This window comes from Oncorhynchus tshawytscha, linkage group LG03, assembly GCF_018296145.1.
Source record: "Oncorhynchus tshawytscha isolate Ot180627B linkage group LG03, Otsh_v2.0, whole genome shotgun sequence".
Lineage (NCBI taxonomy): Eukaryota > Metazoa > Chordata > Actinopteri > Salmoniformes > Salmonidae > Oncorhynchus > Oncorhynchus tshawytscha.
The window spans coordinates 56,103,498-56,127,374 of NC_056431.1; the positions used below are offsets into that span (position 1 = coordinate 56,103,498).

General features: G+C 43.7%; 1 long non-coding RNA gene across 1 annotated transcript; it reads right to left on the bottom strand.

The window, feature by feature from the left end:
• Positions 1 to 2,091: 2,091 nt before the first annotated feature.
• LOC112239198 lies at positions 2,092 to 23,336 on the bottom strand. The gene is made up of 4 exons (XR_002951769.2): positions 22,927 to 23,336; positions 22,716 to 22,773; positions 15,286 to 15,362; positions 2,092 to 4,346 (listed from the first exon to the last, which is right to left on the bottom strand). It is a non-coding gene; the product is annotated as an uncharacterized LOC112239198 (long non-coding RNA).
• Positions 23,337 to 23,877: the final 541 nt, after the last annotated feature.

A 23,877-nucleotide genomic window follows, 5' to 3' on the forward strand; every position in this document is an offset into this window, starting at 1 on the left:
CCGTCCTGTTATCTCTTGGGGTATATAATGCCATACTGATTCTACTCCTTTTACCCTACGAGGACTGGTGTGTGTAGGAAAAGACAGTGCTCAAATCGACCTAGACTTAAAGTGCAGCTAAAATAGCAGATTCACATCGGTGGGGAACAGACGCAGCTCTCGCTTGAAGTTCAATCCTATGAGGATAAAAAAGAAATACATTTGGGGCTGGAAAGAGAGAGAAACTGATGAATGCTATTGAAGTAGACGTTAGTAGCTATAGTAGATTTAGAATGTAAACTGTAGATATACTGTTATCTGTATATTAGCTATCAGTCTCTTCACTCTATACACAAAGACACAGGTTTCTGGTTTATTTATGTGTGTTTTTTCTGTATTCTCTCTCGATCTCAGACTTGTTTGATGTGTGGTTTGAGAGATGGTCTTTGAAGAGTTGCTGCTGTCAGTGTTCAGGCAAATTTTCCTCTTTTCGCGGTCTAACCTCAACAGTGCAGTGAGAGGTCGATGTCCTCTGGTCTTGAGTATAATGTGTCATATTGATATTCTGGAGATGGATGGAAGAATTCCTTTTATGGGTGCTGTAGGAGTAAGGCCAAGTTAACCCTAAATGCTGGGGTCAGTTGTGTGTTTTGCCTCAATGGTTGAGGTCAGGATGTGGGTAGGGCAAGCTGATCCTAGATTTGTATCGAGAGGCATCTTCACCCCACGGCGGTGCTTTAGCCCACTCAAAGTTAGACCTCCCCTTGTGGTTGTTTCTTTGAACTACACACATACAGTTCATTTGGAAAGTATTCAGACCCCTTGACTTTCTCCACATTTTGTTACATTACAGCCTTATTCTGAAATTGATTAATTTAAAAAAATCCTCAGAAATCTACACACAATACCCCATAATGACAAAGTGAAATATGAAAAAACAGAAATACCTTATTTATATAAGTATTCAGACTGTTTGCTATGAGACTCGAAACTGAGCTCAGGTGCATCCTGTTTCCATTGATCGTCCTTGGGATGTTTCTACAACTTGATTGAAGTCCACCTGTGGTAAATTCAATTGATTGGACATGATTTGGAAAGGCACACACCTGTGTATATAAGGTCCCACAGTTGACAGTGCATGTCAGAGCAAAAACTAAGCCATGAGGTCGAAGGAATTGTCCGTAGAGCTCAGAGACAGGATTGTGTCGAGGCACAGATCTGGTGAAGGGTACCAAAACATTTCTGCAGCAATGAAGGTCCCCAAGAACACAGTGGCCTCTATCGTTCTTAAATGGAAGAATTACAGCCTTATTACAGAATAAGGCTGTAACCTATAACAATGTGAAAAATGTCAAGGGGTCTAAATACTTTTTGAAGGCACTGTATCTGGAAGAGACCAATAGTGTATTATAATACTGTATCATATAATGGTCTTGTCCTATATTGAGTACCCTCTATGATCATATATCTATGGTATGTTGCTGGTTTAATGAAGAGGTGTTGATATGATGCTCTGAGAAACGCACTGATTTCTTGCTGTGTGATTGTCTACTGTATCAAATATGACACAAAATGTTTTTATATTTTGTAGATAATTGCTCAAATTGTTTGTATGACTGAGTCTGAGTCTGTATGATTTATCTGACTTTCTATGGGAAAATATGCTTATCAGATTAATGGCTAGTTGAAAATCTTAACTAGTTTTCACATTGTGTATAACAATTAATTACGCTGTGTATTTCAGGAATTATGACTGGAATAACCACACAAGGGAGATAGTAACATAAATGTGAATCCTGAGAAGAGAGTAAATCATTCTATTTGCAAAGTTTAAGTGTGTTAAGAACTTCAAAGCTGCTGGGCATTTCACACTCCACAGTTTCCCTTGTGTATCAAGAATGGTCCACCACCCAAAGGACATCCAACTTGACACAACTATGGGAAGCATTGGAGCCAAAATGAGCCATCATCCCTGTGAAATGTTTTCGACACCTTGTGGAGTCCATGCCCTGACTAATTGAGGCTGTTCTGAGGGCAAAAGCGGGTGCAACTCAATATTCAGAAGGTGTTCCTAATGTTTTGTACACTCAGTGTATATTAGTTACACACACATGAATACACACACAGACTGAAATAATCTATATGGCTGGTAGGCAGCAGAGGGCAGGGCATGCCGTAAGGCTCGGCAGTGAGGCATCAGTCCTGCTCTCTCAGAGGAATTCAATGGAGAGTGTGGCCTTTCCCACCTCTATGTGTGTGAGTGTGTGGTATTCCTCTCTCGTGTGTGTGTGTGTGTTTCTCTCTCTGTGTGTGTGCATGCCTACAAGCGAGCGTGCATGTCTGTATGTATTCAGCGGAGAGTGAGTGAGGCCTTTTGCCGGAGAACATACCCTTCAGAGCTAATAGGCAGAACAGTGATTAATGTAGACGTGAGAAATACTGGATGGTCTGTCAGCGTGATAGATGAGAGCTGGACAAACTGTTCCAATCTAGTGCTGAAGTCCAGACAGTTGTATTACTGACTGTATCCGTAAGGGATCATGATGGACATCTGAATCTCACCTAGTTGTTTTATGTGTTAAGGCATTAATATTAGAGATAAGGTTCATGTTTTGTGCGGTATTTATTCGATTAATTGACACATTAGAACCATTTCAAATTATAATTTACATTAAATGGAGCATATTTCTAGTCCTAACTCCAGACTGCGAGAGTAGATATAGGTGTGTTGAGAACAGACTCCAGTGGGCAGGGGCACCTTCCCTCCTTTCTTGTGGTGATGGAGCCCAGTGGGCAGGGATACAGCAGAGCAGACACCTCTCTGTCAGCACGATCACACCCGACCCCTCTCTGTCAGCATGATCCTACCCGACCCCTCTCTGTCAGCATGATCTCACCCGACCCCTCTCTGTCAGCATGATCACACCCGACCCCTCTCTGCCAGCATGATCTCACCCGACCCCTCTCTGCCAGCATGATCACACCCGACCCCTCTCTGCCAGCATGATCACACCTGACCCCTCTCTGTCAGCATGATCACACCCAACCCCTCCTCTGTCAGCATGATCACACCCGACCCCTCTCTGTCAGCATGAATACACCCGACCCCTCTCTGCCAGCATGATCACACCTGACCCCTCTCTGTCAGCATGAATACACCCGACCCCTCTCTGTCAGCACGATCACACCCGACCCCTCTCTGTCAGCATGATCACACCCGCCCCCTCTCTGTCAGCATGATCACACCCGACCCTTCTCTGTCAGCATGATCACACCTGACTCCTCTCTGTCAGCATGATCACACCTGACCCCACTCTGTCAGCATGAATACACCTGACCCCTTTCTGTCAGCATGATCACACCCGACCCCTCTCTGTCAGCATGATCACACCCGACCCCTCTCTGTCAGCATGATCACACCTGACCCCTCTCTGTCAGCATGATCACACCTGACCCCTCTCTGTCAGCATGATCACACCTGCCCCCTCTCTGTCAGCATGATCACACCTGACCCCTCTCTCCTCTCCTGTGGGTTTAGAGCCATTACAAGTGGCAGACACAATGAGTTAATTGTGATCCGTGGTCTGCTGTGCTCTCTGTGCTGCGATCACAGCTCTCCTAAATGCCATAAGCCTAAGCCACAATAGAAGCCCTCTGATGGGGTGTGTGTGTATGTGTGTGTGTGTGTACATGAGTGTGTGCTCAAGCCTTCTCGGTTGTTTCTCAAGGACTATGTGTTTTCAATGGCAGGCAGTTTAACCTCTCCTTTCAGCTGAAACACTTTTCACTAGGCCGGCATAGTCATAATGAAATCACACAAACAAATCCAATTTTAATTTGATGGAAAATTGCATGGGTTCTCTTTTTGATATGTTTTTTTCTTATTTGTAAAGAATGTAGTGTCGAAGTTTTCACTCAAGGACGCACTTTCCAAGCACGTACTATATCGTATCACATTCACTCAGCCACTATTCCTTGGAAGAATCTCTATCTCCATTCAATTCAATCTAGCAAACCTAATCTCCAAATGGAAGTTTTTATTTTCACCTCTAGTTTTCAACTCAGGGCACAGTACTGTCTGTGTGCTAGTGTCTGTGACCAACAGATGGCGCTGTAGCCACACTTTAATTTCTGGCTGTGCTGCATCCAGCTAGCGACACAGAGATTGAAGTTGCTTTGTCTTCATGGTGGATCTGAATAGAGTGGCTAAGTATGTCCTCTGGGATTCTGTTGTGATTGCAGCTTAGCAGTCAGCCAACTAGCCAGCCAGCCAATCAGTCTCCAACATGAGATGCTCTCCTCTCACAAACCACAGCTGCTGCTGCTGCTACTGCTGCTGCCTGGATCATTGGCCCCTTACCATGTCACTGTGGAGAAGAGGGGAGAGTACGTTACATAGTTCCTCTTTTTGAGGTCCACCGTTTCTTCATTTTCACCTCTTGGTGCTGCTCAAGATTCAAGAACCTGTATAGGCATTCAGCTTATCAGCAAGGGCTCTGATAGGCTATGATGACTGACCTATTTTGGGTGATTTTAGATTAGGTTAAATGGGTTGAATTTAGATCATTTGAGTGAACTGCAGCAACCCAGAGTACTATGAACCTGTCTGGATTAAGATTTTTAGGATTTTTATCCTTGGTCAGTTTTGATCTTGACGACATCCTCTTTCACCATTTCCTGTATACAGCTTGGGATATTTACATGAAGTGTTCTATATGTTTGGGCGTCACTAGTGCCACAGTCAGTGCTACAGAAAGGAAAGTTACGGTACTTTCAGATTACATTCTCACTGTAACCCTGTGAGAGGAGGAAATGGGTGGGGTGCTAATCAATGAATACACACACAAACCGCCCACCTGCAAATCTGTCTATCCTGTTTGAACAAAAATGACAAGTACAGCTGACGGCAGTCTCAGCCAGCACAGAGGTGCATGTGAAAGACTATACAGTGACTATGTTAAATAAACTATGTGTGGTTCAAGCCTCCTGTATTCCATGTCGACAAGTGTATGTTTTGAATTAGTTATAGTGGATTTGAGGGGTAACTCAAACAATGACTCCTTGTAAGTAGTCAGAGAATTTGAAATGTCTCATCTGATCTTCACACACACACACACACAGTAAAGTGGGGGATGGTTGTTGTGTACTAGTCAGCAGATGGAGACTCTCATGATTATTTTAGAATTCAAAACAAGAGACTACTCTTCAGAAATATCCCTGTGTTTGTATGTTTTATTGCATGCAGTAAGAGGACCACTTCTGGGTGTCTGCTCCTGCTACAGGGCTCAGGACTAGACCGTGTGTACCCCTCTTCAGTTCTTCTTCAAACTCAAAGCTGCAACCAGGGACATCTGAATGCTGTAGTTTTTTTTTCATATTCCCTTTAGTGCTCTGGTCAAAACAAAGTAGTGCACTACAAAGGTAATAGGGTGCCATTTGGGATGCAAACTGTGTTTACTCTCCTTGGTGATATTGCTTCAGTACTGACTTGATTGAACAAAACACTGCATCTCCATTGAACCCAGTTCTGGGTTTACAGGACTAGCCTGTGTGTTTATTCTCCATGGTGATATCCTAAACACAAGGTCTTACATGACGCAACAAAGTGGGGATGCGTCCCAAATGGCACCCTATTCCCTATATAGACCCCTCACCTGGCCTCTACTCTGCTCTGCTCCACTGCGGAGTCTGTCAGTACCTCCAGCCAGCTCCAGCACCTTGGGCTGATTCTTTTCCCTTAAAAAGTTATGATTACGATCACTCCTACTCTATTTTAGGCTTGTTTGATTCATACAGCCCTCCCGTATGGGGCTTGAGTGAATCCAGCATCCCTGTCTGTCAGTTTATAGAAGACAAGTTAGGAACGTGGGCAGAACATGAAGAAGACGTCAGAAATCTCAAAAGATGCCATGTTTATAAACGTCTTGTAACGTGTCTTTAAAACCAAGGTGTTTCACAGGCCATCAAACATAACCATGTTGTCCCAGGAACTGTCTGATAGTTTAGATAAAACAGTTGGATTAATGTTCCAAAGAACAGGTTTTTACATGGACATGAATGTCATATTTGAAGAAGAACAGAGACAAAAGTTAAGAAGGCTTTTTTACATGGCCAGGTTTGGGCTTTAGCAGCCCTGAGCTACTCCCGAGGTCCTCAGGTTTCTACCCCACTGAACACCTCCTATTCTCAGACAACATTCCAGCTCCTGATCAGCTGAATACTGAATACAAACCCCTTGTCCTTCCCATCCAGCAGTACTGGATATGAGGGAAAGCCTCCCTACCCACGCGTCTAGCTGCCTGCCAGGCAAAAGTCACCCGAGAGTTGTCTGTCATAGTCATTCTCAGTGAGATCAGCTCTGTGACCACACTGATTAGCCCCCACAGTGAGCTCAGAGCTGAGTTGTGTGTGTGTGTGTGTGTGTTCGTGTGTGTGTTTGTGTGTTCGTGTGCGTGCGTGTGTGTGTGCGTACGTGCCTGCATGTGTCTCCGTGTGTGTCTGTGTGTGTCCATGTATGTCCGTGTGTGTGCGTGCATGTGTGTGTGTGTGTGTCTGAGCTGAGGTTGTGCCTCTGGAACTCTGAGACGTCTTATTCATTCACACAGACAGGGAAACACAGGAATAGGGTTTGTCCACAGGCCCAAATAAGGTCACAATGTGTGACTGTTCTGTTTCCCACTTCTTCTTGTGTGCTGAAGAGTACAATGTGGTTTGGGCAGCAGGCAGTATACTCAGTCATGTCTGGTTGTACCCCAAATAGCACCCTATTCCCAGTGCACTATATAGGGACTATGGTGCCATTTGAGACGCTGGCTCTTTTGTCTTCTCAAGTCAAAGACATAAAACTGATGGGAACAAGCAGTTAGTAAGCCTTGGATATAAACTTCAGTTAGTCAGCTTTGGATAATGGATATAACCTTCCTTCCATGACGCTAACTGAGCAGCTATTCATCAACATGTGTTTTCTGTTAACTAGCTAAACGTGACACTGTTCACTGACATGATCGGCATTTTTATTGGGAATCGTTGAGAAACTAAATTGCGGTTTTATAATCAGTCTGGAGTGTTTGGGATTTATTGAAGGGGTCAATAGGCATGTATGACTCACCGAGTGAATCACTGAACATCTAGAAAACGCCAGAACAGAAGATAAAGTGGAAATTGGAAAAGGATGCTGATTATGAGATGTAAAGTTTTTTTTGAAACACTCAATACAATTGATTTGTTCTGACTGAGGTACATAACTATGACTATTAAAAGAAAGCATAGTTTCCTCAGAAAATAATTTTATACTGTCAAGTCGAGAATTTAACATGATGTTTAGCAGGATCTCAGTTCAATTTGAGATTTCACAATATAGCCTCTTGACTTGAAGGTATTTCTCCCCCGCACTGTTTATACCAACATGATCTCACAAGAGAACTAGCAAGTTCCTACTCTTGAATACTTGAGGCATGCTTGCCTGTTCATTTAATAGTAAGTGTCTCATAAACCCTATTAAGAGCAAGGCATAGGACAGACAGCTTAAAGCTGTGTAGATCAGATCAGTGTGTAGATAGCAGCAGACCTGGGTTCAAATACTATTCGAAATCGTTCAAATACTTTGAGCATTTGCTTTATTCTGCTTTCCCTTTTTGAGACTATTCTATTGGTTACATTGTCCCAGACAAGCTCAATCAAATGTAAATATTTCTGATTGTACCTTTCATTGCACATATTGATACGGGCTAGAGGGGGGGGGTGTTTCCTGATCATTATGAATCACCAACCCATAGTCAAATGACAGAGGCAACTCTCCTTTGTAGACTTATATTTAAGGTGAAACCTTTTGGTTATTTTATTCCAAGGGAGAGGATTTATGACTGGGTTGGAGTATAATCCTGCTCTATGGGGAACCATAGGCAACCCCAGCAGGACAGATTCACTTAACATTGATGCCATTCAAATGAGCCACAGCCTGGAATAACAAACACTTTTAGAGTCTACCTGAGATGTGGATTATGCTGCATTAACCAAGCCAGTAATAAGAGGAAGGTACCATACTGCATATAATTGCAGATATACAGAACTAGGATTTAAAGGCTATAATGGAGCAGGAAAAGCCAATGCTACCCAGGATAGAGAAATTAGGTCTGAAAACCTGACCCCTTGGTTTCAACGATGAGCTAGAAAGATGCAGAAACCTGCTGCGCTGACAACAACCCTTTATTATCCTGTCTGTTCTTTATACATGTGTGCCGCAGGGACAGAACAAAACAATGCAAGCACGTACAGTAACCACGGTGCTCTCGCGACATTGTTGAGTGCACTAACAGAACAATAATCCAAATGTAATATCTGTAATACCCCTGTGTGGGTTTGTATCCAAAGCTCATAAATCATTCCACTCAAACACGAGAACCCAGACGTTAGATCCCTCATACTGTCATACACACAGCGGTGCTCTCCTCTCCGCTTACAATACAGTACAAGCTGGTTGATGACAGGTATAATGAGTTTGTTTAGTTGAACAAGGGCACACGTCGAGGGCACACTTCTACCTCCTTATTAATGAGTGGCTGTGTGCGAGATAGATGAGTAAGCTAAAAGAAAGTTAGTTTCATCCAAAATAAAGAGAAGAGGCCTAATTCAAAACAGTTGTATGAGAAAAGGTCTTGTGTAGCATGTAATTCATCAACTGTGGGGATGGGATGAGTGTGTGGAGGAGGGAGGGTGAGTGGAGGGATAGAGGGAGAGAAGAGGAGGGATGAGGGAGGGAAGGGGGATGTGCGGTTGTTGGGGAGCGAATCCCCCTTCACTAATTGGTCCTGTACAAATCACACCTGGGGTATCTCTTCTCCTCGCCTGAAAACACTGGTACGTCGTAAACTGGTACATTACAACACACCGGTTGTGTAATAAATTGCACCCTATTCCCTATGCAGTGCAATACTTTTGACCAGGGCCCATAGGTCTCTGGTGAAAAGTACTGCACCATATAGAAAATAGGGTGTTATTTGGGAGAAATTGGAAAACAACATTGGTCTACACGGCCTGGTTTAGCTCTGTCGGAAAGATATCCGTTTGTCTCTGTGGACGGTTTGTCCTCTGACAAATCAATTGTAAGTTTTGGTGTTCCTCAAGGTTCCGTTTTAGGACCACTATTGTTTTCACTATATATTTTACCTCTTGGTGATGTCATTCAGAAACATAATATTAACTTTCACCACTATGTGGACGATACACAGCTGTACATTTCAACTAAACATGGTGAAGCCCCAAAATTGCCCTCCCTAGAAGCCTGTGTTTCAGACAAGTGGATGGCTGCAATTTTTTTTACATATAAACTCGGACAAAACAGAGATGCTAGTTCTAGGTCCCAAGAATCAAAGAGATCTTCTGTTGGATCTGCCAATTAATCTTGATGGTTCTACAGTCGTCTCAAATAAAACTGTGAAGGACCTTGGCGTTACTCTGGACCCTGATCTCTCTTTTGATGAACATATCAAGACTCTTTCAAGGACAACTTTTTTCCATCTACATAACATTGCAAAAATCTGAAACTTTCAAAAATTATGCAGAAAAGTGATGCAGAAAAGCTAATGGCTTTTGTCGTCGGATGAGGAAGAGTAGTTGGACCAAAGTGCAGCGTGGTAAGTGTTCATGTTTTATTGAACTGACACTAATACAAAATAACAAGAGAATAAATGAAACCGAAACAGTCCCGTAAGGTGCAAACACTAAACAGAAAATAACTACCCACAAAACCCATGTGGGAAAAAGCTACCTAAGTATGGTTCCCGATCAGAGACAACGATAGACAGCTGTTCCTGATTGAGAACCATACCCAGCCAAAACAAAGAAATACAAAACATAGAAAAAGGACATAGAATGCCCACCCAAATCACACCCTGATCAAACCAAAATAGAGACATAAAATGCTCTCTACGGTCAGGGTGTGACACTAATCCATGCCTTTGTCACTTCTAGATTAGACTACTGCAATGCAGTCTACTTTCCAGCTACCTGGATAAAGCACTAAATAAACTTAATTTAGTGCTTAACACGGCTGCAATAATCTTGACTAGAACTGGCTTCCTGTTAAGGCTAGGGCTGATTTTAAGGTTTTACTGCTAACCTACAAAGCATTAAATGGGCTTGCTCCTACCTATCTCTACGATTTGGTCCTGCCATACATACCTACACGTACGCTACGGTCACAAGACGCAAGCCTCCTTATTGTTCCTAGAATTTCTAAGCAAACAGCCGGAGGCAGGGCTTTCTCCTATAGAGCTCAATTTTTATGGAATGGTCTCCCTATCTATGTGAGAGACACAGACTCGGTCTCAACCTTTAAGTCTTTATTGAAGACTCATCTCTTCAGTATGTCCTGTGATTGAGTGTAGTCTGGCTCAGGGGTGTGAAGGTGAACGGAAAGGTACTGGTGAGACGAACCGCCCTTGTTGTCTCTGCCTGGCCGGTTCCCCTCTTTCCACTGGGATTCTCTGCCGCTAACCCTATTACTGTGGCTGGCTTACTGGCTTACTGGTACTCTTCCATGCCGTCCCTAGGAGGGGTATGTCACTTGAGTGGGTTGAGTCACTGACGTGATCTACCTTTCCAGGTTGACGCCCCCCTAGGGTTCATGCCGTGTGGGAGATCTTCGTGGGCTATACTCAGCCTTGTCTCAAGGTAGTAAGTTGGTGGTTGAATATATCCCTCTAGTGGTGTGGGGGCTGTGCTTTGGCAAAGTGGGTGGGGCTATATCCTGCCTGGTTGGCCCTATACGGGGGTATCGTTGGACGAGGCCACAGTGTCTCCCAACCCCTCCTGTCTCAGCCGCCAGTATTTATGCTACAATGGTTTATGTGTCGGGGGCTAGGGTCAGTCTGTTATATCTAGAGTATTTCTCCTTTCTTATCTGGTGTCCTGTGTGAATTTAAGTACACTCCCTCTAATTCTCTCTCCCTCCCCTCCCTGAGGACCTGAGCCTTGGGCCATGCCTCAGAACTACCTGGCCTGATGATTCCTTGCTATCCCTAGTCCACTGGTCATGCTGCTGCTCCAGTTTCAACTGTTCTGCCTGCATCTAAGAACCCTGACCTGTTCACCGGATGTCTTGTTGCACCCTCTACAACCACTGTGATTATTATCCTGCTGGTCATCTATGAACTTTGAACATATTGGCTATGTACTGTTATAATCTACACCCGGCACAGCCAGAAGAGGACTGGCCACCCCTCAGAGCATGGTTCCTCTCTAGATTTCTTCCTAGGTTACTGCCTTTCTAGGGAGTTTTTCCTAGCCACCGTGCTGCTATATCTGCATTGCTTGCTGTTTGGGGTTTTCGGCTGGGTTTCTGTATAGCCCTTTGTGACATCGGCTGATGTAAGAAGGGCTATATAAATACATTTGATTGATTGATTGACACAACACTGCCTCAATCTTGCTGTAGGTTCCCAGGGATGATGTTCACTCTGGAGGCCATATTCTGCCTGCCTTGAAGTGAGGCATTTTTAACAGGCCTCCTACACTTCTGTGAATGTGTGTGCACCAATGACAGCTTAATTTGAGACTCAAATGTAAGCACTATACTTTGTCTTCCCCTTCTTATCTAAGAAACAGAGCCCAGAGCTGTAAATTACAGGACACTTTTGGGCCCGGGCCCTCCCTGGAAATCAGTGAAAACTCCAAGTAAGTAGCCCATTCTTTCAAATCTCACACAAATAACATCAGTACTGTTACAATATGTGGAAAGAATAGCAAGAAAATTGTGACATGATGTGACAAATGACTTTCCTGTACAGTCAGTGTGCACCCCAAATGGCACTCTATTCCCATATAGTGCACTACTTTGACTACTTTTGAGTCCTATGGGTCAAAAGCAGTGCACTATATAGGGAAAGGGTGACATTTGGGAAACATCAAGAGAGGTTGTAGATGTTTATGACATGGCTTTTAAAAGGAAGGAACCTTTATTTAGGCTCTCAGCCCCTTGACTTCCTGTTACATTCCTACTGTCTCCTTCCAGCAAGACAAACTTTCTCATTGGCTTCCTGGGTTCAAATACTATTTCAAATCATTTCAATGACTTTATCTGTGCGGGATTAAGCTTGCCCGGCTTCATGGACCAATAGAATAGTCCCAAAACTGCAAACTCCATCCATTTGTCACTCCAGGTAGGATAGAACACACGCTCAAAGTATTTGAAAGATTTCAAATAGTGTTTGAACCCAGGTCTCTTGTCTCCCACAACCAGTCCTTAACCAACCAGTTTCTGCTGGACCGGACCCCATTTTCACAAGGGGAGCACTGAACACTTAATTTAATCGAAAGGTTAAAGGTACTATGCCTAGAAGTTATTTATAGTTGCACTTAAACATTCAATCATCCAATAACACAGAGAGGCATCACTGGAACTCTGATATCTTTACAACCGAGGAAATAAATAAAAGCACATCCAATTCACAGAATGTGACATCACTTCACCTTGCTCCGGTCAAAGGGAGTGTGTGATAAGAACCTCTTGACCCTTGGCTGCAGTTAAGAATGACAATCAAGGAAGTATGTTGGTAACTACACGGGTGATTCTGCAAGACATCCAGAGAGACATCTGGAACTTATAAAGTGTTGCACTGATTTACACTGCATAAAAATAGGGATTTACACTTCTGATGTTCTTGGAAAAGATGCTACATTTGCATAGATTTTGCTTGCGTGTCAACCACACAAGGTAATATGGGTCCTGTAAAATACCTGGAAAGCCCATTGATTGACAAATGATTTAAAGAGCAGAAAATGAATGAAAATCTCCCTGCAAAACTTAACACTGATCTCCACATTTCACTGGTGTATTTCTTCAACAGTTACATTGCGGTTATGAAGCGATTGTAAATAGTTGTGAGACTTGACTAGTTGTACTTTTACAGCTTTAGACTGGGTAAACATTAGTGCTTCTCTTCTTTAGTAGCTAACATTAGCATACTGTACCCCTTACGGTTACTGAGACGACCCAGGGGGTGCTCTGTTGTTTCCAGGACCCTGATACACTCCTGCCAGGAGAGAGTCTGGCTCAGGGCATCAGATCTGTTGTTGTTATTACACTGTGTGTATCTCAAATGGCACCTGATTCCATACAGATGTCGGATCTTAATTTGAACCCGTTTTCTATAGCAGGAAAATAAGCCTGCAGAAACAGGACATATGAATTATTATGTGGATTGTAATTAATGGACATTTTTGCAGGGGTTGATGCATTTTTCTTAAAGGAAAAGCAATTGTGAAATGTCAAAGTGGAAATTCCAAACTTCTGTCACATTCTTAAACCTCAAAAACACTACCGGTTTTAAATGTCCTGCATTGCAGGAATGTTCTCTTGCAACAGGGGGATTAAATTGAGATCCTGCATCTGTATGTAGTGCTACATTAATACACTGTGTCTAATTGACTGAGGTGATAAAGGGAAGCACACTGTGGAGAGAGAAGAAGTAGTCACAATGGGGAGGGTGAATGACTAGAGAAGGTTTTTCTCAGACAATGAACCCTATTGGTTTCAGCTGTTGAAAGTGTATGTGGTGTGGAGAGGCAGTAATGGGGTGGCAGGGTAGCCTAGTGGTTAGATTGTTGGACTAGTAAATGGAAGGTTGCAAGTTCAAACCCCCAAACTGACAAGGTACAAATCTGTCTTTCTGCCCCTGAACAGGCAGATAACCCACTTGTTCCTAGGCCATCATTGAAAATAAGAATTTGTTCTTAACTGACTTGCCTAGTTAAATAAAGGTTAAAAAAATTGTCGCAACAGGGTATAAATATGGAGTGAGAAGGTGAATGGAGTGAGGTGTGGTTCTCATGTTTTCTATCACTGTGACCCTATTGGTATAAGGTCTTTATTGTGCCTGTGGTGTAGCAAGCTCAGACTTTCGATGCCTCTTGTGTGGGAAAGCTATTTGATGCCATTGTGGTGTTTGGCTAGAGAAGGTGTGGATCTTATGTTTTCTCAGACCATGACCGCTGTTGGTTTTAGCCCTTCAAAGTGCCTCTGGTGTTGATGCTTGGTGTGGGGAGGCTCTCTATCTGAGGGCTATGGGTCACCAGGCATGAACTCTGACTTCTGCTGCTTACTGCTTGGCCCAGGCCCAGCGTTGAAGAATGTGGGAGAGAGAGAGTCAGGACTGAGACATGGCTGGGTTGGACAGGGTCAAGGTTGGGATGGGGCTGGGAGAGAGAGTCCAGGTTGGGATAGGGCTGGGACAGAGAGTCAAGGTTGAATAGGGATGGGAGAGAGAGTCCAGGTTGGGATAGGGCTGGGACAGAGAGTCAAGGTTGGGATAGGGCTGGGACAGAGAGTCAAGGTTGGGATAGGGCTGAGACAGAGAGTCCAGGTTGGGATAGGGCTGGGACAGAGAGTCAAGGTTGGGATAGGGCTGGGACAGAGAGTCAAGGTTGGGATAGGGCTGGGACAGAGAGTCAAGGTTGGGATAGGGCTGGGACAGAGAGTCAAGGTTGGGATAGGGCTGGGACAGAGAGTCCAGGTTGGGATAGGGCTGAGAGAGCAGTAGCAATTTTTGCATGTAAATCTTGGTGGGGCAAAAGAATAATAAAACGTGGGATGCACGCCAGCAACAATACATTAATTGCTCTATAATGGTGACAAACGGTGCCCACAAACTATTAGGGCCTACATAAAGCTGTCCCAACATCTTACTACTGCTACACCTGGATATCAGTGGAGCCTTGTCTGGCAGCAAAACAGTTCATTCAGCTTCATTTACTGCCTTTAAAAAAAAACATATCTGATATGGCTGACTTGCTTAAACAAATGTGGTTTCTACTGACAATTGAGATGTACAAACTATGGCATAAGGGGACGACAAGCGGATAAGAGGCAATCCGTGATTTCGATTAAGACATTAATGAGCGAGCTAGGACGGACATAGTCAATATAACTATTTGTTTAACACTTTTGAAATGTACAGCGACAGAATTCAGAACATGGGCCATTCTTACAGTGTTCTCCCTGTAAACCAAGTCAGAACCGTAGGATAAATAAAGGGGGCATATAAGCAGACAATGAAAGCTCTTACAAAATTCGATGATTTCAATTCTCTAGAACATGTGCACCATCAACTCAGAACAGTAGGTAAAATTAAGAGGGGTAAATAGACCACATTTTTAGATTAAAGCACATGGGCCACTAACAGCTTACTACACAACATACACTTAGTGTTACTTTCTTATCTACAGTATACATATCTCCCTGGCATATTACATAAATTATGCAGCAGCATACAATACATTTTTGGACTCAACTTGTTGTGCTGTACTCACTTGTACAGGAAGGTGGCACGGTGGTCCTTCGTGGGTAAATTTCTGGTTTTATGATGCTTTCAAGAGAACTGGAAACTCTGAAAAAAAACTAGGTTGAATCAGGATGACATCCTTGATCTTCACGTTCGCAGTTCCGAGTTAAGTTGTTTTGAGCGCGGCACAAATCATGCTTAATTGACAGCATGGCCAATGTTGAATGTTTATCATTTTAAACTTGGAAAAGAGACACAGTCCAAGATTTGGGACCAGAGATTTGGGACAACTAGTGATTGCTTTGCAATGCTTGCAGTTAGCCACTGTTACTGATTTCTACCAAACCACTCATTGTTGAATTTGCGATTTCCAACTTGTTGTGTAATGTCTAATGGCCGCTGAGCAAAATACATTTTATCCATAATTTCTCTTAATTATTTCTCTTCATATGACAAGGATTAAAAAGGATTGTCAACTTGATTCATGATGATGACTGCTAGCTAAGATTTTGAAAGTATGATTTTGACATCAGTCCAATCAATGCTACTGTAGATATAACATGATTTGACATAATTTTATCTTTGGCCAATGACCTTGAGCCTTATTGGATGGGCACTTCTAATGTAACTCTATGGCAGCACCCACGGGGCTTGAATTTTCGAGGTCTACCCTTAGACTTGGAATTGTAAATCGGGAACTCGTACTGTCCACTTGAGGGACAGAACACTGAGCTAATCATGGTGCAACTAGAGAACATTACCACATACGCTCCATAATTTCCACTGGTTGCCCCACCACCACAGAAAGCACTGAGCTAGGCTGAAACACCTGCATTTTGGAGCTGCCTTACTCAAGAAAGCAAAAAAGAGACCAAGTTTGCATGAAGCTTTATTAACTCAATATTGGTGCTTACCTGCAAAATAGGTGCAAAACGTACATATCCCAGAAGCCATGGATTACGGGCAACATCTGTACTGAACTAAAGGTTAGAGCCGACACATTCAAGGAATGGGACACTAATCCAGACACTTGCAGGAAAACCCGCTACGATTTCAGACGAGCCATCAAACAGGAAAAGCATCAATACAGGACTAAGATCAAATTCTACTACGCTAGCTCTGACTCTCGTCGGATGTGGCAGGGCTTGCAGTATATCACAGATTATAAAGGGAAATCCAGCCACGAGCTGCCCAGTGACCAAGCCTACTAGTCAAGCTAAATGCCTTCTATGCTCGCTTCCAGGCAAGCAACACTGAACCATGCATGAGAGCATCAGCTGTTCCGGACGACTGTGTGATCTCGCTATCCGTTGCCAATTAAGACTTTTAAACAGGTTAACATTCAAAAGGCTGTGAGGCCAGATTAATTACCAGGACGAATACTCAGAGCATGTGCTTTCCAGCTGGCAAGTGTCTACACTAACAATTTCAACCTCTCTCTGACCCAGTCTGTAAAACGTACATGTACCAATCAGATCACCATAGTCCCTGTGCCCAAGAATGCCAATGTAACCTGTCTAAATGACTATCATGCCGTAGCACTGAAATGCTTTGAAAGACTGGTCATGGCTCACATCAACACCATTATTCCAGACACCCTGGACTCACTCCAAATCGCATACAGCCCCAACAGATCCACAGATGACGCAATCTCTATTGCATTCCACACTCCCTCTCCCACCTGGACAATGTAGTAACCAAAAAAGTGTTAAACAAATCAAAATATATTTTAGATTTTTCAAAGTCAACACCCTTTGCCTTGATGACATCTTTGCACACTCTTGGCATTCTCTCGACCAGCTTCATGAGATAGTCACCTGGAATGCATTTCAATTAGCAGGTGTGGCTTGCTAAAAGTATATTTGTGGTATTTCTTTGTTTTTAATGCATTTGAGCCAATCAGTTGTGTTGTGACAAGGTAGGGTTGGTATACAGAAGATAGCCGTATTTGGTAAAACTCCAAGTCCATATTATGGCAAGAACAGCTCAAATAAACAAAGAGAAATGACAGTCCATCATTACTTTAAGATATGAAGGTCAACCAATCAGGAACATTTCAAGAACTTTGAACGTTTCTTCAAGTGCAGTCACAAAAACCATCAAGTTATATGATTTAACTGTCTCTCATGTAGACCGCCACAGGAAAGGAAGACCCAGAGTCTTCCTGCTGCAGAGGATAAGTTCATTAGAGTTACCAGCCTCAGAAATTGCAGCAGAAATAAATGCTACAGAGTTCAAGAAACAGACACATCTCAACATCAACTGTTCAGAGGAGACTATGTGAATCAGGCCTTCATGGTCGAATTGCTGCAAAGTAACCACTACTAAAGGACACAAATAAGAAGAAGAGACTTGTTGGGCCAAGAAACACAAGCAATGGACATTACACCGGTGGAAATCTGTCCTTTGCTCTTATGAGTCCCAATTTGAGATTTCTGGTTCCAACTGCCGTGTCTTTGTGAGACGCAGAGTAGATGAACGGATGATCTCTACATGTGTAGCTCCCACCATGAAGCATGGAGGAGGAGGAGTGATGGTGTGGGGGATCTTACTGGAGACACTGTCATTGATTTATTTAGAATTCAAGGAACAGTTAACCAGCATGGCTACCACATCATTCTGCAGCCATACAATTACAGATTATTTCAATTATAATTCACTGTATCACAATTCCAGTGGGTCAGAAGTTTAAATGCATTAAGTTGACTGTGCCTTTAAACAGCTTGGAAAATTCCAGAAAATTATGTCATGACTTCAGAAGCTTCTGATAGGCTACTTGACATCATTTGAGTCAATTGGATGTGTACCTGTGGATGTATTTCAAGGCCTACCTTCAAATGCAGTGCCTCTTTGCTTGACACCATGGGAAAATCAAAAGAAATCAGCCTAGACCTCAGAAAATCTAATCTTTTTCCCACTCTGCATTGTTGGGAAGGGACTGTAAGTAAGTATTTCACAGTTAGTCTACACCTGTTGTGTCACGTCCTGACCTTCGTTCCTTTTTTATGTCTCTATTTTGGTTTGGTCAGGGCGTGAGTTGGGGTGGGCATTCTATGTTTTGTTCTATGTTTTGTACTTCTATGTGTTTGGCCCGGTATAGTTCCCAATCAGAGGCAGCTGTCAATCGTTGTCTCTGATTGAGAACCATACTTAGGTATCCTGTTCCCACCTGTGTTGTGGGTAGTTGTTTTCTGTCTCTGTGTCTGCACCAGACAGAACTGTTTCGTGTTGGTCTATTTTATTGCCCGGGTTATATGGCACCAGCCCTACGCACGGTGTCCCCGGTTCGCCAGCACAGCCCAGTGCGGCCTGTTCCAACTCTTCGCACTTGCCGGGCTACAGGGGGTATCCAGCCAGGACGGGTATATGTTGTGCAGGCTTGTAGCTCGAGACCTCCAGTGTGCCTCCACGGCCCAGTGCATCCGGTGCCTCGGCCAAGGAAGAGGCCGCCTGTATGTCTCCCCAGCCTGGTGAGTCCTGTGCCTACTCCTAGAACCAAGTCTCCCTCCTGTTCGGAGCTGCCAGAGCCGCCCTCCTGTCCGGAGCTGCCAGAGCCGCCCGTCTGTCCGGAACTGCCAGAGCAGCCCGTCTGTCCGGAGGCGCCAGAGCCACCCGTCAGTCAGGAGGCGCCAGAGCCGCCCGTCACTCTGGAGCCGCCAGAGCCGACCGTCACTCCGGAGCCGCCGGAGCCGCCCTTCACTCCGGAGCTTCCGGAGTCGTCCTCCACTCCCGCCTGTCCGGCATCGCCGGAGTCTCCCACCTATTCGGGGCCCGCGGTAAGGGTCCCCAGTTCGGGGTCGGCGGCGAGGGTCGCCACTCCAGAGGCGCCACCTAAGTGGGCCAAGACTAAGGTGGAGTGGGGTCTACGTCCCGCACCAGAGTCGCCACCGCGATGAAATGCCCACCCAGACCCTCCCCTATAGGTTAAGGTTTTGCGGCCAGAGTCCGCACCTTTTGTGGGGGGGGGTACTGTCACGTCCTGGCCTTAGTTCCTTTTTTATGTCTCTATTTTGATTTGGTTAGGGCGTGAGTTGGGGTGGGCATTCTATGTTTTGTTCTATGTTTTGTACTTCTATGTGTTTGGCCCGGTATGGTTCCCAATCAGAGGCAGCTGTCAATCGTTGTCTCTGATTGAGAATCATACTTAGGTATCCTTTTCCCACCTGTGTTTGTGGGTAGTTGTTTTCTGTCTCTGTGTTCTGCACCAGACAGAACTGTTTCGTGTTGGTCTATTTTTGTTATTTTGTCTTAGTGTTCTGAGTTAAAATAAATATTAACATGGACACTTACCATGCTGCGTTTTGGTCCGATCTTGACTACTCTTCATGAGACGAAGAGGATCGTTACATGTTGTTTACCATACATGTTGTTCCCCCATGTTGTTTACGAAGCATGTGACAAATATCATTTGATTTGATCTATAAGCTCCTTACAACGAGTTTGAGCTGTGATAGCTAATCAGACGATGACAGGAAGACCATACTTAGTGTTAATACCCTGGGCATTCTTTGGCTAGAAAAAGTGTTTTCTCTTTTCTTTCTAACTCCTCTAAATGTCAGAAACGATGACAGATGAATGCTAACATGTCTACCAGAGTAAGGTGGCAAGTTTTACACCTACTGTCACCTCGACTTGTCGTTTCGGTGCATTTACACACTTCAGTTATCTGTTCTAGTGATACTTACCGTTCTCAAGCTCATCACCTTCTCTTCACAGGAAGGTGTAAAGGGATCCTGCCGATCAAGCCGAGGCTTTGATACGGTTTACCATTAGCTGGGGTTGTCTTTAGCTGTGTGTGTGGTGTGATTGCGTGGCAAAGTCTAGTCAGAGGTGGTAATGAATGTACCAGTGAAGTTATTTATACTGTAATGTGCAGACACGCTCTATCAGTCAGTTACTTACCAGACTCAGAGACAGATAGCAACATACACACACACACATGCACGCACACATACACACACACACACACACACACACACACACACACACACACACACACACACACACACACACACACACACACACACACACACACACACACACACAGCCTATATCAGCCATTTACAACACTTCGAGCTAGAGCCGTTCTGACACAGAGAAGAACAGCATGCAGCATGTCTCCATAAATTGACTTCTATGGCAGAGTGTTCTTTTGTTAATTAACCAAAGGAATGTATGAAAAGTGAAAGAAGGTTCTGGCTCTGATTATTGCACACTGCTTTCTCTAGCAACAGGGGCTAGCATGCCTTGGCTTAGCCTAACAAATGTGATATTGAGCAACTAGTCTTAAGCAACTTAACGTTAGGAGGACACGATTACAATTATTCTCTGTCCAGTCTGTGTAACGTTAATGTAGTAGAATCACTCTCTCTCCCTCCCCCTCTCTGTCGTAACAGCAGCTTCTGTCCTGTTCAATGTCTCTGCTGACTGGCCATCAGTACTTATCAGATATTTCTGCCTGTGCTTTCGGAGCCTGGTTGTATTTCACAGACCAATCTCCCTGTCAAACTGAATTTGTGAGGGAAGCTACAGGTCCTGGCTGTCCTCTCCTTTGACTGGTCCTACAGGCCCTCTTAGAATAGGAATTTGGGGTGAGGTGTGTGTGCGTATGTATGTGTGTTTGTCGCCCTACTGACCCGGCCTCCTTACAAAAGGAATTTGGAGGTGAGAGTCAGAGTCAGAGAGGACAGAAGGTGAGGTCTTTCAAAAGGCCAAGGGTACTGGGGAATACTGTCTCACTTCACCCTAAAGATAGACTGCTTGTCTCTCTGCTACCACACAGCAAGCGGTACCGGAGTGCCAACTCTAGGTCCAAGAGGTTTCTTAACAGCTTCTACCCCCAAGCCATAAGACTCCTGAACATCTAATCAAATAGCTACCCAGACTATTTGCATTGACCCCCTTCTACGCTGCAGCTACTCTCTGTTATTATCTATGCATGGTCACTTTAATAACTCTACCTACATATACATATTACCTCAACTACCTCGACACTGGTGCCCCCGCACATTGACTCTGTACCGGTACCCCCTGTATATAGCCCCGCAATTGTTATTTTACTGCTGCTCTTTAATTATTTGTTACTTTTATCTCTTTCTTTTTTGTTGTTATTTTCTTAAAACGGCATTGTTGATTAAGGGCTTGTAACTAGGCATTTCACTGTAAGGTTGTATTGTTGTATTTGGCGCATGTGAGAAATAACATTTGATTTGATTTGTTTCTCATTTAAATGTGGTGTATAATCTAGATTTGATGAAAAGCAGATCAAAGCAGAGAACATTCTTTGTATATGCTGAGAGAACTGGTATCTAACACAATAATGTTATCCACTCCACATCAACCTCAAGAGAGCTTTTTGTAACTATGCAGCAATCTTACAGCAGTAAACACCTGCTATTTATGCCTGATTTCAATGCCCAAAGTGACGATGTTGAAATGGAATCAACTCTGGCTATTCTATTACCAATCGTGATATGAACTAGCACACATGCTAACCTGCAGATACCTGGCTAAAGCAGACTATTTCAGCCGACTTCACACTGCATTACTCCCTATATAGTGCATCACTTTTTCAATTGAGAGTGGTCCATTGACATACAGTATAAGAAAAATAGTCAAATGTCACAATTTTTTAACATATTCCAATGAGACCATGTTGATCTAAACAGCTCCATGTCCATGTGAATGAAACACTGGAAGGGTCTCTCCAAAGAGAGTGGTCAATCGATTGCCCACAGGGCCACGTTTAGAGCTGTTAGAGCTGCTCAGTGCCCCGGGAGTCCCAGGCAGTGAGTTTATTCATCCCTCAATGTGAGAGGCTCTACTCTTCAGATATTAGTCCACACTGGAGGCGCTCTCCTCTGGCTAGGGTCTGGCCTTAAGACCCATGGAACTGTGTGTGTGTGTGTGTGTGTGTGTGTGTGTGTGTGTGTGTGTGTGTGTGTGTGTGTGTGTGTGTGTGTGTGTGTGTGTGTGTGTGTGTGTGTGTGTGTGTGTGTGTGTGTGTGTAAAGGTGTGTGTAAAGGAAGAGGAGCAGGCACTGCAGAGGGACACTGACATTTGGTTTGCATTTCCTCATTTAGTAAAAGCTAAAGGTTCTCACTTGTTCTCAATCTCATCCTTTTCCAGATGCTGTCCATTTTTGGGAGAATAATGTTTAGTCAAAAGTATTTCTGTGACACAGTGAAACAGTAATATATGAAAAAGCTCATTCTTGAATGTTACATTTACAGGTGCTTAAATATGCTTAATTCTGAAACCATATGGAGTGATGCGGCATGCTAAGGTTTATGGTATTTTTCTTGTTCAATAAAGGAAAAAAATACTGTATCTTTCAGTTATGATTAAACATTTTTTTTAAGTAATCCAGGAATGTACAACTTCCTGTTCCAACATGACTTTGAGACTACAGTAGAAATACATGCACATGTTGAATTGTATATTTTTGAGAATGCTTACCAAGAAGTGTCTAAAGCTCAGTTCGCTCAGTTCCTGGGAAGTCCTTAGTGACTGAGACCTGTGAAATCAGCAAGGTAAGGGGTTTAGTTAGGATAATGTTGGTACTGTAAGACCTGTATCCATACTCCTGTAGCTGGACATGGGGGTGCTGCTGTAAAGCCTGAAACACACAGAGAATCTGACTGCCGATAGACTGCTGATAGGTACTTACCACAGTAGGAGTTCCTTCTCTTGCTGGAACAAAAAGATGTACCTGCTGCTTACTGACCTTGTACCGACGAACCTGCCGTTTCCGCTTGAAGAATCACAATTCTCGGGAGCTGCCGACAACTTGACTCTAGCCAATCAGAAAGCACAAACGTCTACGTGGCACAGCCAACAGGAGTGACAAGAAAAATAAAAACAAAGAGGGCACTTTTTTCCTGTCTAATTCACCCCCTTTTCTAACTAAAATAATAAAGCATAATACATTGTTTTTTTCTAGATCAAGTCTTTACATATTTTACATCTTGCTAGTTTTGTGCTTGAAGATGGATTTTTTTTGTTAGGTTTGATAAGGAGCTGTAGCTTATTAGTTAGCTTATTGGTTAACAACATCCAGCTGTTGGTACAGTGTGTGTGTCTGTGTGTGAGTTCTATGCTCCTTTCTGCCCTGCTTGCAGGCTTGATGTTTGGCGGCAGAGTCCATATGTTCCTCCTCCTCTCTCTCTCTCTCTCTCTCTCTCTCTCGCTCTCTCGCTCACACAAACATATACACACGCACATGTACGTTTGTCCCCCGGCCCTCCTCTCGTTATCGCAGCTGTTACTGACCACTGGGGCTGTGGCATCGTGTGCTCGATTGGCAGCATTTATTGCTCGCACTGCAGGCTTCATTTGTTTGTGTCATCTCCCTATTAGATTGAGAAAGGGGAAGAGGGAGGGACAGATACACACAAATACACAGTTGAAGTCGGAAGTTTACATACACTTAGGTTGGAGTCATTAAAACTCATTTTTCAACCACTCCAGAAATTACTTGTTAACAAACTATAGTTTTGGAAAGTCGGTTAGGACATCTACTTTGTGCTTGACACAAGCAATAATTCAGTGTATCACCATTCCAGTGGGTCAGAAGTTACACGAAGTTGACTGAGCCTGTAAACAGCTTGAAAAATTCCAG